Consider the following 17507-nt stretch of genomic DNA (forward strand, 5'->3'; position numbering starts at 1 on the left):
AAAAGAACTATGTAATTCGTGTAGTTAAAGCTTCTTCCCATAAACTCAATGACTTGCTGGTTTTGTATCCAATGAAAAATATGGACTGGATTTATTGTTAACTAATAATAGTTAACAGTAAAATGGTTGAATGGTAAATGAGCTCTGTAGTGGTTAAGGTACTGATCTAGAAACCAGGAGGCTGGGAATTCTAGTCCTGCCTCAGGACTAGATGGGTGACTTTGAGCTAGTCACTCTCTGTCACCCAACCCAACTCATACGCTTGTTATGCGGACAATAGGAGGAGGAAGTAGTAGTAGGTATTTTTGCCACTTTGAGTTACTTATAAAGAAATAAAGGCAAGATTAAAGAAAAAGATCTAAATAAATAAATAAATATTCTCCTATAGGTCTGTTAATCCTTAAGTGAATAACCAGAAATATTTTGCCTTGGCAACCAAATGAAAGATATATGTCACTTGAAATTGACAGAAACCAATGACTGTGGTGTGGAGTAGGTTAGTTAAGATTTAGTTTTAAGCTACTAAGAAGTAGCAGTCTCATTAACATACTTAAGCACAGTGTTTGGAAACCAAGCCTCTGCAATCATTTATGGGAAGACCCAGTGGCTAAATAGTGTGATCTGTGTGTGGGTAACCTAATGAGGTTCTTTAATATAGGTAAACATAATGTGCAATTAAGCACAGTAGATAAGTAGATTCATAGCATGTCTGGTGCAGGTTTACTTCTGTTCATTAAAAGACATGTGGGGTATGTATTGATGTACGTATTTATGCAGACAGTCTAAACCAGGGGTCTTCAAACTTGGCCCTTTTACAACTTGTGGACTTCAACTCCCAGAATTCCTCAGCCAGTATGCCTGGCTGAGGAATTCTGGGAGTTGAAGTCTACAAGTCATAAAAGGGCCAAGTTTGAAGACCCCTGGTCTAAACTTTGGCATGTGGTAGCCCAGCTCGTGGTTCATTGTAAGAATCATGTTAATTGCCATGGCATGATGGTAGCATATTTAAATAAAGGAACTCCTGCTGTTCTTTGTTTCTATTTCGTAATCTTTCAGGTTTGACTATAGGATGGCAGACTATATTTGGGGGATTTTATTAAGATTTTTTTTAAAAAAAAATTACAATGTTATAATTATTTCTCTTTCTTTATTTCAGGTTGCATGCCTTGGACTTGATGCTTGATTTGCATGACTCCTAATAATCAGGTGCTGGATTTGCCAGTGAGCAAAACATGGCCCACCACTCAGTGAATATTAATGGCAGTTTTACAGGTAATGTTTTGCCTGAGTTGTAAGCAGTCCTTCTTTTAGATGGGAAACTGAACCTAATCTTTTCTAAATTCTATAAAGTTATCTGAGCCTGTGTATGTATCCTTCAGTTTTGAAAAGGTTAATATAAAATCCCTACCTTGCAATTCCCATTTTAATAATGTCTGTGCTTGTGTGGCCCTTACATGATACGTCCAAGTAAATTATATCCACAGCATTTCTCTGGTCCACTAATTTTGTCAAATTGTCAAAGAATATAATAATATCTATCTGGCACAATCTGTTTTTGACAAACCCATATTGGCTTCTATATCACTGTTTGCCTCTAGGTGTTCGCAGATTCCTTACTTGATTTATGTTTTCCAGAATCTTCCCAGATATTGATGTCAGGCTGATAGGTTTGTAGTTTACTGGTTCCCTTGTTTTTCCTTTTTAAAATTTATCTGAGCCTGTGTGTGTATATCCTTCAGTTTTGAAAATGTTAATATAAAATCCCTACCTTGCAATTCCCATTTTAATAATGTCTGTGCTTGTGTGGCCCTTGCATAATAAAATGCAAAATGCATTCTTGATGTCTGCAGTTTTCTGTTTTATAAAAAAGGGGGAATTTCAGTACTTAGAGATATGAAACTTATATTTTCATTATAGAAACATGTATAATTAGAATATGTGGGCAATGGAATGCCTTTTATTCTTCCATGTTCTACTTGTCCCACAAAGGTGCTATTCAAAAAGCAACTGGGCTTTCTTTTTTTTCCCTTGAGGATGTTTCCCTTCTCATCAAGGAAAAGAAAAAAAAACTCAAGAAAATCCTGTTGCCTTTTTAATAGCACCTTTGGGACAATCATGACCTGGATGATTGAGAATCTCCATAGATACTTGCCTCTTCGTGGATTACTGCCTTGTTGTGGCGAAGGGACTTGCGTAATTCAATGAAGCTATGAGCTATGCCATGCAGGGCCACCCAAGACGGACAGGTCATAGCAGAGAGTTCTGACAAAATGTGATGCACTGGAGAAGGAAATGGCAACCCACTCCAGTATCTTTGCCATGAAAACCCTATGGACAGTATCAAAAGGCAAAACGATATGACGCTGGAAGATGAGCCCCTCAGGTCGGAAGGCATCCAGTATGCTACTGGGGAAGAGCAGAAGGCTAGTACTAGTAGCGCCAGAAAGAATGAAGTGACTGGGCCAAAGCTGAAAGGACACTCAGCTGTGGATGTGTCTGGAGGTGAAAGGAAAGTCCGATGCTGTAAAGATTTTTTCTCCATAGGAACCTGGAATGTAAAATCCATGAATCAAGGCAAGCTGGACGTGGTCAAATGAGATGACAAGACTGAACATCAACATCTTGGGAATCAGCGAACTCAAATGGACAGAAATGGGTGAATTTAATTCATATGACCATCAGGTATACTACTGCGGGCAAGAATCCCTCAGAAGAAATAGAGTAGCCTTCATAGTCAATAAAAGAGTAGGAAAAGCAATACTGGGATACAATCCCCAAAATGACAGAATGATCTCAGTTCGAATCCATGTATTGCTGGGAGAAATATCAACAACCTAAGGTATGCAGATGATACCACTCTAATGGCAGAAAGTGAAGAAGAATTAAAGAGCCTCTTGTTGCGGGTGAAGAAGGAGAGTGCAAAACTTTGGTTGAAACTTAACATTAAGAAAACCAAGATCATGGCATCCGGCCCTCTCAATTCCTGGCAAATAGATGGGGAAGAAATGGAGGTAGTGACAGATTTTATTTTCCTAGGCTCCAAGATCACTGCAGATGGGGACTGTAGCCAAGAAATTAAAAGACGCTTTCTCCTGTGGAGGAAAGCAATGGCAAATCTAGACAGCACACTAAACAGCAGACATTACCCTGTCAACAAAAGTGTGTATAGTCAAGGCTATGGTCTTCCCAGTTGCAATGTATGGCTATGAAAGTTGGACCATAAGAAAGGCTGAGCGCCAAAGAATTGAGGCCTTTGAATTCTGGTGCTGGAGAAGACTCCTGCGAGTCCCTTGGACTGCAAGGTGATCAAACCGGTCAGTCCTAGAGGAGATCAACCCTGAGATCAACCCTAGAGGAGATCAACCCTTTAGAAGGCCAGATCCTGAAGCTGAAACTCAAATACTTTGGCCACCTAATGAGAAGGAAGGACTCACTGGAGAAGAGCCTAATGCTGGGAAAGATTGAGGGCAATAGAGGAAGGGGACGACAGAGAATGAGGTGGCTGGATGGAGTCACTGAAGCAGTAGGTGTGAGCTTAAATGGACTCCAGAAGATGGTAGAGGACAGGAAGGCCTGGAGGAACGTTGTCCATGGGTTCGTGATGAGTTGGACACGACTTCGCAGCTAACAACAAAAGATACTTGACCCATATTTGAAAGAATTTAAGGAAATAGCTTTGTCTACCTAAATTGAATAATAGGCAAGTTAATCATAGTCAAACTAAAGATTGTATCTTTGGAATGTTCCTTAAGTTGCAAACATGTCCTCACTTATATTCATCATTGTGAGTAGATCTTACAGGAAGACCATCTGTGTTGACTTGCTTCCAGAACCATCTCAGCTAATTTCATTCCCCCTATTATAACTCTTGCATCCCTTTTTTAATTAACAGCTAAACATACTTGTCCTCTCTTTTTCTCTATTCCTTTTTATGTTTATATACTTTTCCTTAAATCAGAGAACTCCTGGCAAGCCCAGTAGCATGTGTTTTTATAGTTCCTAAAACCTTTAGGCTCTGTTTATAAGTGACAAACAATTACATTCTTTGGGTGCGGCCAGTGAATACTTAATGGTGGCCACCATTAAATATCAAGTTGATAGTTAATTATGCCTATGTAAATCTTGAGGAAGCAAAACTGCTAAGCTTGTAAGCCGCCCTGAGTCTTCGGAGAAGGGCGGGATATAAATGGAATTTAAAAAAAAACACAAACAAGACCAAGTGCCCAAACTGCAACCCAAAACCCACTTATTTATCATTGGGTGCTAGGTGGGTGTGGCCCACTGGGTGGGTGTGGCTGTGGTGGTCATGGAAGATTGGGTGGGTGTGGCCAAGGTGGGTGTGGTCACCTCAATGTTGCTCATGGGGAGGGACACCTGTGGGTGGACAGAGTTGGGGGAGCTCTAGGAGGTCTCTGGCAGGTGGGGCGGTAGGCAGGAGACTCATCCTGTGGGGTGAGGCGAGGCAGGGTTGGGGTGCCAGTGCCATGGGGCAAGGCAAGGGCTGGGGCAGCTGCTGCCTGACACTATCGGCCCCCGCGCAAAGAGGCCAGCGAGCCACAGCCTGCCGGCCCCTCGACAGGCACACTCTGGGGCTCTGCAGCCCATCGCCAGCAGTTCAAAGAAGCCACCTCCGAGATGGATGGTCAGCCAACAGCTGAGGAGGTGATGCAGTGGGTCATGCCTGGGAAAAGGAGAGCATGCGAGGCCAAGAGGGACGGGATGGGGGGGGGGAAACCAGCCGTGCCGGGATGCATTCAGCCACGTGGGACCTTGGCAAATTAGCAGGTGGCTGGTTGAATAGACAATGGACAGTTGCCACTTCCGGGGCATGGCACAGGTGTCCACAGAGAGGGCTCTGAGTGCCGCCTCTGGTACCCATGCCATAGGTTCGTCACCACTGCTCTATAGAAAACCAGAATGTCTAAAACACACCATTAGCTCAAAAAGATTGATCTCATATGTTCCTTATAGTAGTGTGCTAATCAGTCGTTCAGATAATGTTTACCTGTTTACATTCATTTTATGCATGCTGCTATATAGAACATTATACTTAAAATGACAGTATTGCCTTGTTTCACCGGCACTTGTGCCTGTACAATTATATTTGCATAGTTGTGCAAAACATTAAGGACAAGGCATTTTGACTTTATTTTCTTTTTATCCAAAGGATAACATTTCTGCCAGCCCTATTCAATTCTGGGTGGTTAGAAACCCTTTTGTTACTCTGTTCTCCTTTCCATTGGTGACATCAGTTTTTAAAGAAGCTACAGTTTCTCTTTGGTATATATTTGCATGTGTTTAGAAGGCCAGGAAACAAAATCTATGTCTTCCCAACCCGGAATCTTACTGATCTATTCCTTTTAGTAGTTAATGATAGGAGTTGCAATCCTGATGTGCATGTTACTAAGTTGAGGAATTACTAAGCCACAGTAATCAAGCTTCATTTACATACTGTATTTTTACTTCACTTTTTGAAAATAACTGTGTGGTTTTAAGCCTCTCACTTCATAGGAAGGGCATCTAGGTAGAGTCCCTGGTAATTAAAAGGAGGAAACATTTTCAGGTAACACATGGCCTCAAACTATTTGAAAATGTAAAAACCAGGCCTTGAATTTAGCTCAGAATTACATGGATCCCATAATCCAGAAATGGACATAATAGTTTTTGGTGCTATATGATCTTATCCAGGAAATCCAATTACATAATTATTTTTCCTGCAGTATTTATATATGCATTATTTTGTCCTTTTTCCTTTGTTTTGTAAATATTTGTAACTGACTTACTATTGGGATTGATTTAAGCTAGTTCAGTAAAAAAATGGAAAGCTAAATAAAACCTTTAAGAATCCTAAGGTTTTTGCCATCTGGATAGAAAGTAATTTATAAATCAAATAAATAACAAGTTAAGTAAATAATCTGCTTTAGGATTTAAATATAAGATGTTAGAATAATTTGAAGGATCACAGGATTCACATTTTGTTCAAAAAGTTTTAAATTTCACAGTGATAGAAGTTGCTTTAAGTGCTGGCATTCTCAGAAGGATGAGAATCTTAGAGAAGCAGCTTTTCTTTTGGGAGCAAAATTGTGCATGGAATTTGTGGATATATAAATTTGTAGTATAAAATGTGTTTCTTTACTGTCCAGTAATAAGGAAACTCTCTTGCAATCATTCACTTACTAGTAAGAAAAGAAAATTCCTCTGTTTAAGGGGTAAATGTGATTGCTTGCATTTTGCATAGTTATCATGTAATTTTTTGTCCAATCAGATATTTTTAAAATGTAGCTATACTCTAAGCGCTCTGTAAACATGACTAATATAAATATTACTTTACGTGTATAGCCTATCATGATTTAATGTTTCATCTAGCATTTCAACCACAGTTAGCTTGTCTCAATCTGATTGACTTTTGTGTAAAATTGAGGCTGAAATTTTTAACTGCTACAGTTAGCTTCTTTTTCTTTCTTTCTCCTGTGAAACTGCTTTGCTATAGACAAGTATATTATAACTAAGGAATTCAGGGGTCTGTCCAAGTTTCTAGGCCTGTGTATAATTCAACTTGGCCCATTACTCACTGGGAGTGTCTTAAAGTTCCTAGATGAAAAGTTTCACATCATGCTTTGCTTAGGGACTGTTGAGACTTGTTTTATTCTGTACACCCTAAAGTCCTTAGTTCAAACGTGTTGAGCTTAGTTTTCATATGCCTGTTTGTCTAAATCTTGAGAATTTCATAATAGCATTGGTTTCCCTACAGATCTGTTATTATATCTCTCTGCCGGGTAAAGGAGTCTGGTCTTGTAATAATAATTGGGCGTTGAGAGCTTTGAAACAGGTTTCTTAATTGCTTTGTGATCAAGGAGTGGAAAGTCAAGCTAAAGAGTTGAAGGCTTCCCTCAGAATCCATTAAGGTGTAGAAAATGACGAGAATGTTTGCTTATCAATTGCATTGCTGGAATATGTGCTGATTTCAGAATTTGGTAGTCTTAACACAAACATCTAGATATAAGTTTATTTGAGGGAACATTCCTGCTAATGGTGAGTGCTGAATCTTTAATTGCATGTTTGAAGTGGTGGTGTTATTTTTGTGCATGTTTGCAAGGAATACTGATGGGAATCTGCTGGTTAACAGTTCTGTATGATTTTTCATCTCTGTGAAATCAATGTAGAAATATAAAATATTTTTATGTGTCTGTTGAACACTATAAGACAGCATGTGTAAACATCAAAAGCATATCTGGTCAAGAAAGCTTAAAATAAGATGCTCTCTATATGTTTTATGAGGTTTGCAGTGAATATGCTACCTGAATATATTTGAAAATGGCTATGTCATTTTTCAGCTTGGCTGTTAATCTGTAAATATTGTTTGTTTTCTGTAAAGCTATTGATTAATAAATTGTATAAACAATGATTTGGCTCTGTTTTAAACAATATTAAAGAATCTTTGTCCATGTTACATATGAGGTCATTAATACAATGAACATCTATTCAGCTGAATGACACTTGCTAATAGTAAAGAAATGAGAAATTCTATTATCTTGAGTATTTAAATTCTGTGTTGAACATACAATCTAATTCTAGTTGGACTTTGGATTTTATAACATAAAATGAAGTATATTTCAGTCACTTCCATCTTGTAAGCAATTTGGTTCTATTTGGAGTTCCTATTTCAGTTTTCTGCTTCCAATGCAAATACATTGAAAAGAATTGTTTCTCACTTTTGATCTGTGTCTGTCTTACATCGGGGCAGAGAGTGGAGCAGGCAGAAGAACGTTTGAAGCAGATTTACCTTGAAAGGGTAAAGATCAGAATTTCATCACTTCTTTTGTGTGTGTGATTCTAAAAGTCATCAGTATATCCTGAAAGAGAGATATTTGATCCAGTGCTATCCAATAACTTTTGTGTAGCTCCAACCTTCCCTTTTCCTTGTTGAGGTCCTGGTAGGAAGGCAATTTCAGGGCATCCTTGAGAAGGCAGATTATTGGGACCAGTTTCAAGAGGGATTCAGGCCTGGCAGGATCTAGGCAAAGGAATTCATCCCTTTTGCTCCTGTTAACCCTCTCAGCTGCCACCGATTCCATTGATCATGGCATCCTGAACAATCTTTGGAAATTAAGGGTTAGTGGCACTGTGCTTCGATTCCTTCCTAGTGGGTGATTTCAGTGGTGTTTGGAAGTGAAGGGGAGACCAGGAACCTTTCACAGGTTGAGTGCAGTGGGGTTTGATATTCTCCTCATAACTTTTAAACATTTACCTGAAGCCACTAGAAAAAGTCCGTCTGCTAATTTGAAGTGACCCTATTCTATATTACCACCCTGGGCTCGTCCAGTGATATGGTTGAAATTTTGCCTTAGTGCTGAAATCCATGCAACCTGAATGGGGAGAAACAGGCTGTAGCTGAAGCCAAGCAAATTGAAGTTGCTGCTCATTCAACACAGTTCTACCTTGCATTTTTGCTGGAAATAGAGAAGAGCGATGACTTATGAATTTGATGATTGAAAAAGAACTAAACAAGAGGTTGAAGAAATGTTTTGATATTAAGGAGAAAGGTTTAATAATTTGGTTAATTCCTGTTGCAAAGAAGTTAGAAGAATTCATTTTTTTCTGTTTGGTTATTTTCCACGTTCTCTTTTTATTTCTTCTTTTTATTTCTTTTACACCATATGTGTCTTTTATTGCTTGGAAAAAATATTTAATAAAAATTATTTTTAAAACAGCAACGCTCTATGTTGCTCAGTCTCTGTCCCTGGGAGACCAGGCCCAAGATTTGGGAGACTTTCTGGGTTACTGCTAGTATACCAGTTGCAGCCTTACATGCAGTGGGAGGGATAGTAATGTAGGTTCTCATCACCACCCTGAATGTGTTTTACATGGACTGCCCAAAAACATTTGGAACTTGCACTAAATGCCATGAGTACATAATCCCTGTACTGCAAGCCTTGCTTTGGCTGCCAGTAGGTTTCCAGTGCTGCTTTTAACTTGTAAAGCTGTATATGGCTTGGCACCAAAATCCCTGTAGTTCTCCATTGCTTTTTATCAGCGGGGTGGGGTGGAGTTAAGGCCAAGAAGAGTTGTTTCTCTCTATAGCCTCCATATTATGGAACAACCTTTCCCTGCAATGAGATTAGCTGACTATTGCTGGCCTTCTAGAATCAAGTTAAGCAAGCCCTTTTCTAAAGGGCTTTTTAAATTAGTTCAGCGAACAATAATGTTTATTGCTGTAATTAGGTTGCTGGTTTTAATTTCTGTATCTGTATTGCATTCGTTATTATACTGTGGATTTTTTTTTCTGTACACCACTGAAAGTTATATGATTGCACCGATTGAGAATTCTAATATATACCGTATATACTTGAGTATAAGCCGAATTTTTCAGCCTATACTCCAGTCAACAAAAAAAACTTACCGAGGACTTGTGCGCGGCCGAGGCTTTGGTGCTTCCGGGATCGCGCGCACCTCTCCCAAGCCACAGCCGTCCGAGACCTGCCGAAGTTTGGGGAGGTTTGGGGAGGTGCGCGCGCACCTCCCCAAACCTCCCCAAACGGCAGGTCTCCGTTCCTCCGCGCCCTGCCTGCCTGCTTCTTTCCGCAGCGGAAAGAAGCAGGCAGGCAGGGCGCGGAGGAACGGAGACCTGCCGACGTTTGGGGAGGTTTGGGCGCCTCCCCAAACCTCCCCAGGTCTCCGTTCCTCCTGCCGACGTTTGGGGAGGTTTGGGCACCTCCCCAGGTCTCCGTTCCTCCGCGCAGACCTGCCGACGTTTGGGGAGGTTTGGGCGCCTCCCCAAACCTCCCCAGGTCTCCATTCCTCCTGCCGACGTTTGGGGAGGTTTGGGCACCTCCCCAAACCTCCCCAGGTCTCCGTTCCTCCGCGCAGACCTGCCGACGTTTGGGGAGGTTTGGGCGCCTCCCCAAACCTCCCCAAACGTCGGCAGGTCTCCGTTCCTCCTGCCGACGTTTGGGGAGGTTTGGGCGCCTCCCCAAACCTACCCAGGTCTCCGTTCCTCCGCGCAGACCTGCCGACGTTTGGGGAGGTTTGGGCGCCTCCCCAAACCTCCCCAGGTCTCCGTTCCTCCGCGCAGACCTGCCGACGTTTGGGGAGGTTTGGGCACCTCCCCAAACCTCCCCAGGTCTCCGTTCCTCCTGCCGACGTTTGGGGAGGTTTGGGCACCTCCCCAAACCTCCCCAGGTCTCCGTTCCTCCGCGCAGACCTGCCGACGTTTGGGGAGGTTTGGGCGCCTCCCCAAACCTCCCCAGGTCTCCGTTCCTCCTGCCGACGTTTGGGGAGGTTTGGGCACCTCCCCAGGTCTCCGTTCCTCCGCGCAGACCTGCCGACGTTTGGGGAGGTTTGGGCGCCTCCCCAAACCTCCCCAGGTCTCCGTTCCTCCTGCCGACGTTTGGGGAGGTTTGGGCACCTCCCCAAACCTCCCCAGGTCTCCGTTCCTCCGCACAGACCTGCCGACGTTTGGGGAGGTTTGGGCGCCTCCCCAAACGTCGACAGGTCTCCGTTCCTCCTGCCGATGTTTGGGGAGGTTTGGGCGCCTCCCCAAACCTCCCCAAACGTCGCGCAGACCTGCCGACGTTTGGGGAGGCGCCCAAACCTTCCCAAACGTCGGCAGGTCTGCGCGGAGGAACGGAGACCTGGGAAGGTTTGGGGAGGCGCCCAAACCTCCCCAAACGTCGGCAGGAGGAACGGAGACCTGCCGACGTTTGGGGAGGTTTGGGGAGGCGCCCAAACCTTCCCAAACGTCGGCAGGTCTGCGCGGAGGAACGGAGACCTGGGGAGGTTTGGGGAGGTGCCCAAACCTCCCCAAACGTCGGCAGGAGGAACGGAGACCTGGGGAGGTTTGGGGAGGCGCCCAAACCTCCCCAAACGTCGGCAGGAGGAACGGAGACCTGCCGACGTTTGGGGAGGTTTGGGGAGGCGCCCAAACCTCCCCAAACGTCGGCAGGTCTGTGCGGAGGAACGGAGACCTGCCGACGTTTGGGGAGGTTTGGGGAGGCGCCCAAACCTCCCCAAACGTCGGCAGGTCTGTGCGGAGGAACGGAGACCTGCCGACGTTTGGGGAGGTTTGGGGAGGCGCCCAAACCTCCCCAAACGTCGGCAGGAGGAACGGAGACCTGGGGAGGTTTGGGGAGGCGCCCAAACCTCCCCAAACGTCGGCAGGTCTGCGCGGAGGAACGGAGACCTGGGGAGGTTTGGGGAGGCGCCCAAACCTCCCCAAACGTCGGCAGGTCTGCGCGGAGGAACGGAGACCTGGGGAGGTTTGAGGAGGCGCCCAAACCTCCCCAAACGTCGGCAGGAGGAACGGAGACCTGCCGACGTTTGGGGAGGTTTGGGGAGGCGCCCAAACCTCCCCAAATGTCGGCAGGTCTGTGCGGAGGAACGGAGACCTGGGGAGGTTTGGGGAGGTGCCCAAACCTCCCCAAAGGTCGTCAGGAGGAACGGAGACCTGCCGACGTTTGGGGAGGTTTGGGGAGGCGCCCAAACCTCCCCAAACGTCGGCAGGTCTGTGCGGAGGAACGGAGACCTGGGGAGGTTTGGGGAAGCGCCCAAACCTCCCCAAACGTCGGCAGGAGGAACGGAGACCTGCCGACGTTTGGGGAGGTTTGGGGAGGCGCCCAAACCTCCCCAAACGTCGGCAGGAGGAACGGAGACCTGGGGAGGTTTGGGGAGGCGCCCAAACCTCCCCAAACGTCGGCAGGTCTGCGCGGAGGAACGGAGACCTGGGGAGGTTTGGGGAGGCGCCCAAACCTCCCCAAACGTCGGCAGGTCTGTGCGGAGGAACGGAGACCTGGGGAGGTTTGGGGAGGCGCCCAAACCTCCCCAAACGTCGGCAGGTCTGCGCAGAGGAACGGAGACCTGGGGAGGCGCCCAAATCTCCCCAAACGTCGGCAGGTCTGCGCGGAGGAACGGAGACCTGGGGAGGTTTGGGGAGGCGCCCAAACCTCCCCAAACGTCGGCAGGTCTGCGCGGAGGAACGGAGACCTGGGGAGGCGCCCAAACCTCCCCAAACGTCGGCAGAAGGAACGGAGACCTACCGACGTTTGGGGAGGTTTGGGGAGGCGCCCAAACCTCCCCAAACGTCGGCAGGTCTCCGTTCCTCCGCGCAGACCTGCCGACGTTTGGGGAGGTTTGGGCACCTCCCCAAACCTCCCCAAACGTCGGCAGGAGGAACGGAGACCTGCCGACGTTTGGGGAGGTTTGGGGAGGCGCCCAAACCTCCCCAAACGTCGGCAGGTCTGCGCGGAGGAACGGATACCTGGGGAGGTTTGGGGAGGCGCCCAAACCTCCCCAAACGTCGGCAGGAGGAACGGAGACCTGCCGACGTTTGGGGAGGCGCCCAAACCTCCCCAAATGTCGGCAGGTCTGTGCGGAGGAACGGAGACCTGGGGAGGTTTGGGGAGGTGCCCAAACCTCCCCAAAGGTCGTCAGGAGGAACGGAGACCTGCCGACGTTTGGGGAGGTTTGGGGAGGCGCCCAAACCTCCCCAAACGTCGGCAGGTCTGCGCGGAGGAACGGAGACCTGGGGAGGTTTGGGGAGGCGCCCAAACCTCCCCAAACGTCGGCAGGAGGAACGGAGACCTGCCGACGTTTGGGGAGGTTTGGGGAGACGCCCAAACCTCCCCAAACGTCGGCAGGAGGAACGGAGACCTGGGGAGGTTTGGGGAGGCGCCCAAACCTCCCCAAACGTCGGCAGGTCTGCGCGGAGGAACGGAGACCTGGGGAGGTTTGGGGAGGCGCCCAAACCTCCCCAAACGTCGGCAGGTCTGCGCGGAGGAACGGAGACCTGGGGAGGTTTGGGGAGGCGCCCAAACCTCCCCAAACGTCGGCAGGTCTGCGCGGAGGAACGGAGACCTGGGGAGGCGCCCAAACCTCCCCAAACGTCGGCAGGTCTGCGCGGAGGAACAGAGACCTGGGGAGGCGCCCAAACCTCCCCAAACGTCGGCAGAAGGAACGGAGACCTGCCGACGTTTGGGGAGGTTTGGGGAGGCGCCCAAACCTCCCCAAACGTCGGCAGGTCTGTGCGGAGGAACGGAGACCTGGGGAGGTTTGGGGAGGTGCCCAAACCTCCCCAAACGTCGGCAGGAGGACCGGAGACCTGCCGACGTTTGGGGAGGCGCCCAAACCTCCCCAAACGTCGGCAGGTCTGCGCGGAGGAACGGAGACCTGGGGAGGTTTGGGGAGGCGCCCAAACCTCCCCAAACGTCGGCAGGAGGAACGGAGACCTGCCGACGTTTGGGGAGGTTTGGGGAGGCGCCCAAACCTCCCCAAACGTCGGCAGGTCTGCGCGGAGGAACGGAGACCTGCCGAGGTTTGGGGAGGTGCGCGCGCACCTCCCCAAACTTCGGCAGGTCTCCGGACGGCGGCGGCTTGGGAGAGGTGCGCGCGATCCTGGAAGCACCGAAGCCTCGGCCGCGCGCAAGTCCTCGGTAAGCTCCGGGCGGTCACTTGCTTCGCGTCTCCTGAGGGAAGGGGGGGCGACTGGAGCGGGCGTGTTTCCTCGCCTGCTGGGCGCCGCGATTTGCCCGGGGAACGCGCGGGCCCCGAATGGCAGCGTGGAGTGAGGAAGCGGACAGCCAGGGCTTCCCCGAGAGCCGCGGCCACACAGGGTATTCCTGTGTATTCAGGCTTGCAAAATCGGCGGCGGAGGCTTGCAGAACGGCGGATCGGCTTATACTCGAGTCAACAATTTTTCCCAGTTTTTGGGGGTGAAATTGGGGGTCTCGGCTTATACTCGAGTCGGCTTATACTCAAGTATATACGGTACATAATGGAATTCCAATATATAACTTTTAATTGCAAGTGAGATATCATTTTTAAAAATTCTGCATAAAATGTTCGTCATTTACTGTGTTAAATTTTCTGCCTTATGATTTTATTTCTACTACCCCGAGTCTATTTCTGCCACCTTACTCTTCCTACTACTGCACTGAACATTAGTGAACTCTGAACACTGAAAATTAGACTAAATTACCGCTGAGACCCTTCCAACTCTATGATTTTATGATAATTGTCTAATTAGACCTTTGTTTCCCAACCTGACATCTCTGAATGTGTTGGACTGTAACTCTAGTAATTTTTAGGTAGCATGACTAGTGGTCACGGATGATGGACTTAATGGCTCATCACCTCTAGAGGTAAAGAAGCTTTATGGAAAGCTTGAAGTCCCCCCCCTCCCCCCATTTTCTCTTTCTGGTAGCAGGAATAGTGTGCTACAAATGGAGACATTGCTGTCTGAGAGCATCTTTTGGGGATATGGAAAAAGAATGGAAGCATAAGAGAAATCATGCAGTCATGCTGGCAGAGAGTGAATTTGGAGTTTTTCTTTTAAGCTGCCTAGCAGCACTATTTGGCTTGCAAAAAATTATGATTTCCTTTATATGGTATACAGGGCAGTTGAAAAACTCTTTAAGTTAGGGGTGTCAAACTCAATTTCACTGAGGGCCACATCAGCATTGTGGTTGCCCTCGGGGGAGGGCAGGTGGGTGTGGCCAGTGTGGGCACAGCCTACTGGGTGGGTGTGGCTGGAGTGGGTGTGGCCTACTGGGTGGGTGTGGCCAGCTCTACATCATTCGCGTCAAGGGTGCCTATGGGGGTCTGGGCAGGAATGGGACAGATCTGAGGGTCTCTGGCAGAAGGGGGTGCGACCAGGGTAAGTGTCAAGGCATGGCCCACTGGAGGAGCCTCACTGTTCCTCTCAGGCCATGCAGCGGAGGGCTGGATGGTGGTGCAGAGGTCAAATGCCCTGCCCGGTCCTCAAGCACCCGCGACACTAAGCCCAGCCCCAGTTTCCCAAGGGGGTGCCCAGCTGTACTTACCTCCTCCTCAAGACTGCTGCTGCTGTGCTTGCTCTCCTTAGCCAGGTAGCTCATGATGGGTATGAGGGCAAAGTCAGAGGGAGGCCCACTCCCTCTCCATGTGAGGAGACCTGGCTTTGTATCCAAAGCTTCCTTAGCAATAGGATCGGAGACCCCCCAGGATAGGCCAAGAGCAGGGGACAAGGGGATGGTGAAAGGGCAGCAGGGAAGGACTAAGGCAGGACTTCCCTCAGACCTACCTTCCTTCCTTCCTTCCTTCCTTCCTTCCTTCCTTCCTTCCTTCCTTCCTTCCTTCCTTCCTTCCTTCCTTCCTTCGAGTGGTGGGAAAATATTTGAGATGAGGGAGAAAAACAGGCAAGAAACGCAGCTGGAGAAGTGTCATCCTTCGTGAAGAATGAAGAAATGCACCATCGTCTGGAAGTGGCCAACACATGGCCCTCGCCTACTTCACATATCTGGCTTGGTAGGCTCTGGGGGAGGGGATGCCATGAACAGCATAAGTCGGTGTTACCTGCGCAACGCTTCCCAGCCCCTAGCCTGCCCGAAGTAGGCAGGGCCATGTGCTGGCCACTTCCAGGCAATGGTGCATTTCTTCATTCCTCAAAAAGGGTGATACCTCCCCAGCGCGCGCCCAGGGGGCGTGGGCCGATGCAGCAGGGGCCGGTCCCTCACTGTTTCCAGACGGCCTTGTGGAGCTAAGACCGAATGCATTTCAGCATAGATCACCACCATGAAATTGTACATTGGCTCCTGGCTGGCCTGGGCCGGGGCCTAGGCAGTGGGGGCCGTTCCATCACTGTTTCCAGGATGGCTTTGCGGGCCACATGAAACCACTTCGCGGGCCGGATCTGGCCCCCGGGCCTTGTGTTTGACATGTCTGCTTTAAGTGATGAGTACATCAATTATTTCTGTAGGGACTGGCTTATCTGCAATTATTTTGTACAGGTAATCCTTGAGTTACAACCATTCATTTAGTGGTTGAAGTTACAGTGGCACTGAAAAAAGTGACCATTTTTCACACTTTCAACCATTGCAGTCCCCCGGTCACGTGACCAAAATTTGAATGCTTGGCAATTGGTACTTACGATAGTTGCAGTGTCCTGGGGTCATGTGATCACTTTTTGCAAGCAAAGTCAACGGGGAGGCCAGTTTCACTTAATAACCATGTTACTAAGTTAACAACTACAGTGATTCACTTAACAACTGTGGCAAGAATGGTCGTAAAATAGGGCAAAATTCACTTAATAACTGTCTCGCTTAGCAACAGAAATTTTGGGCTCAATTTTGATTGCAAGATGAGAACTTTCTGTATACATCTCCTGTTAACTAAACCAGGTCAGTTTGCTTATTGCCTAAAAAGTATATTGGTGCTCTATTAAAGGAAAATTTGTGCCCAACATCTGAAAATGAATTAGATAAACAGTAGAGGAGGATAGAATAGGCACTGAATTCAGTGAATTTGTTAAATACTTTATGCCACCAACCTGATTTCTTTCTGAAATCGTTTTTGTTTTAATTCTCCATGACTTATATCTCCCCAAAAAAGCAAACAGGGAGTCTTTGAAATAATTTTAAATTCTGAACTTCTTCACTATTGTATGAATTATTCTATAATTATTGATTCCTTTACCTAATCGTCTTTCATCTTAATCACTTTATAGTTATGAAGAGTGTTTATATTTCAATTTATATTTCAATAATGAAATGTTTTCAATTTCTTTCCGGGGATTCATTTTCCCCACTTTTTAAATTATCCTCATGATTATTAGTTCTGAAATTGTATTATATTATAATCACCCAGCATAAACTTCTAAAGCCGATTAAAAAAAGAGGGAGAAAAGGGTTATCACATACCCTGATATTTGGATATTAATTTAATCAGGGAGAGAACATACTATTCATCATTATTTATAGATTTAATAAATCTTACCAAAACAAATATAAGGCAAAGTAAATTAAAATTTCCTTCTGAAGTGTTCAAGAAACCACATCACAAGTTTTCTCAACATTTAAAGAAATTATAATAAGTTGAATCTTGTCTATTTTGGCAAGAATGTCAATTAGAGATATTACTAGCTTAGAAATTTACCTTTATTATGTAATAGCAGTAGCATTTAGATTTATACACCACTTCACAGTGCTTTACAACCCTCTCTAAGCAGTTTACAGAGTCAGAATATTGCCCCTAACAATCTGGATCCTCAAAGTCAACTTTGAGCAGGTGAGGATCAAACTCCTGGCAGTCAGCAGAATTAGCCTGCAATACTGCATTCTAACCACTGATAAACCTCTTTATCAGTGTATTTCCCCAAAGCAGAATTGGTGACTGCTATATACCAACTACATGGATCTCATCCAGGTCTACTCACAGTAGTCCTCACATGAGCAGTTGCCTGTGTCTTTAACTTTTTTGGCTTTGTTTGGCTTTATTTTAATTTTCAGCAACCACCCTCTGGCATGTAACATTCTGTCTTCCTCCCAATCACTATGATACTGGACAGGAATCAGGATTTCTTGCAGTACCTTACCAATTCCTTTGTAGCTTCTCTCTTTTTTTTCTGTGTAGTTTCAAAATCTTACTTTTTGTTCTTAGCAAACTTATACCCAAATTATTGCTCCAGGTGTTTTGTATGGCAATGCCATATGCATTGTTAGAGACTGACAAGCCATACTGCTTTTCCCATTGTAATGCAC

Source organism: Vipera berus (genome assembly GCF_964194415.1).
Source record: "Vipera berus genome assembly, chromosome: 2".
NCBI classification, from domain to species: domain Eukaryota; kingdom Metazoa; phylum Chordata; class Lepidosauria; order Squamata; family Viperidae; genus Vipera; species Vipera berus.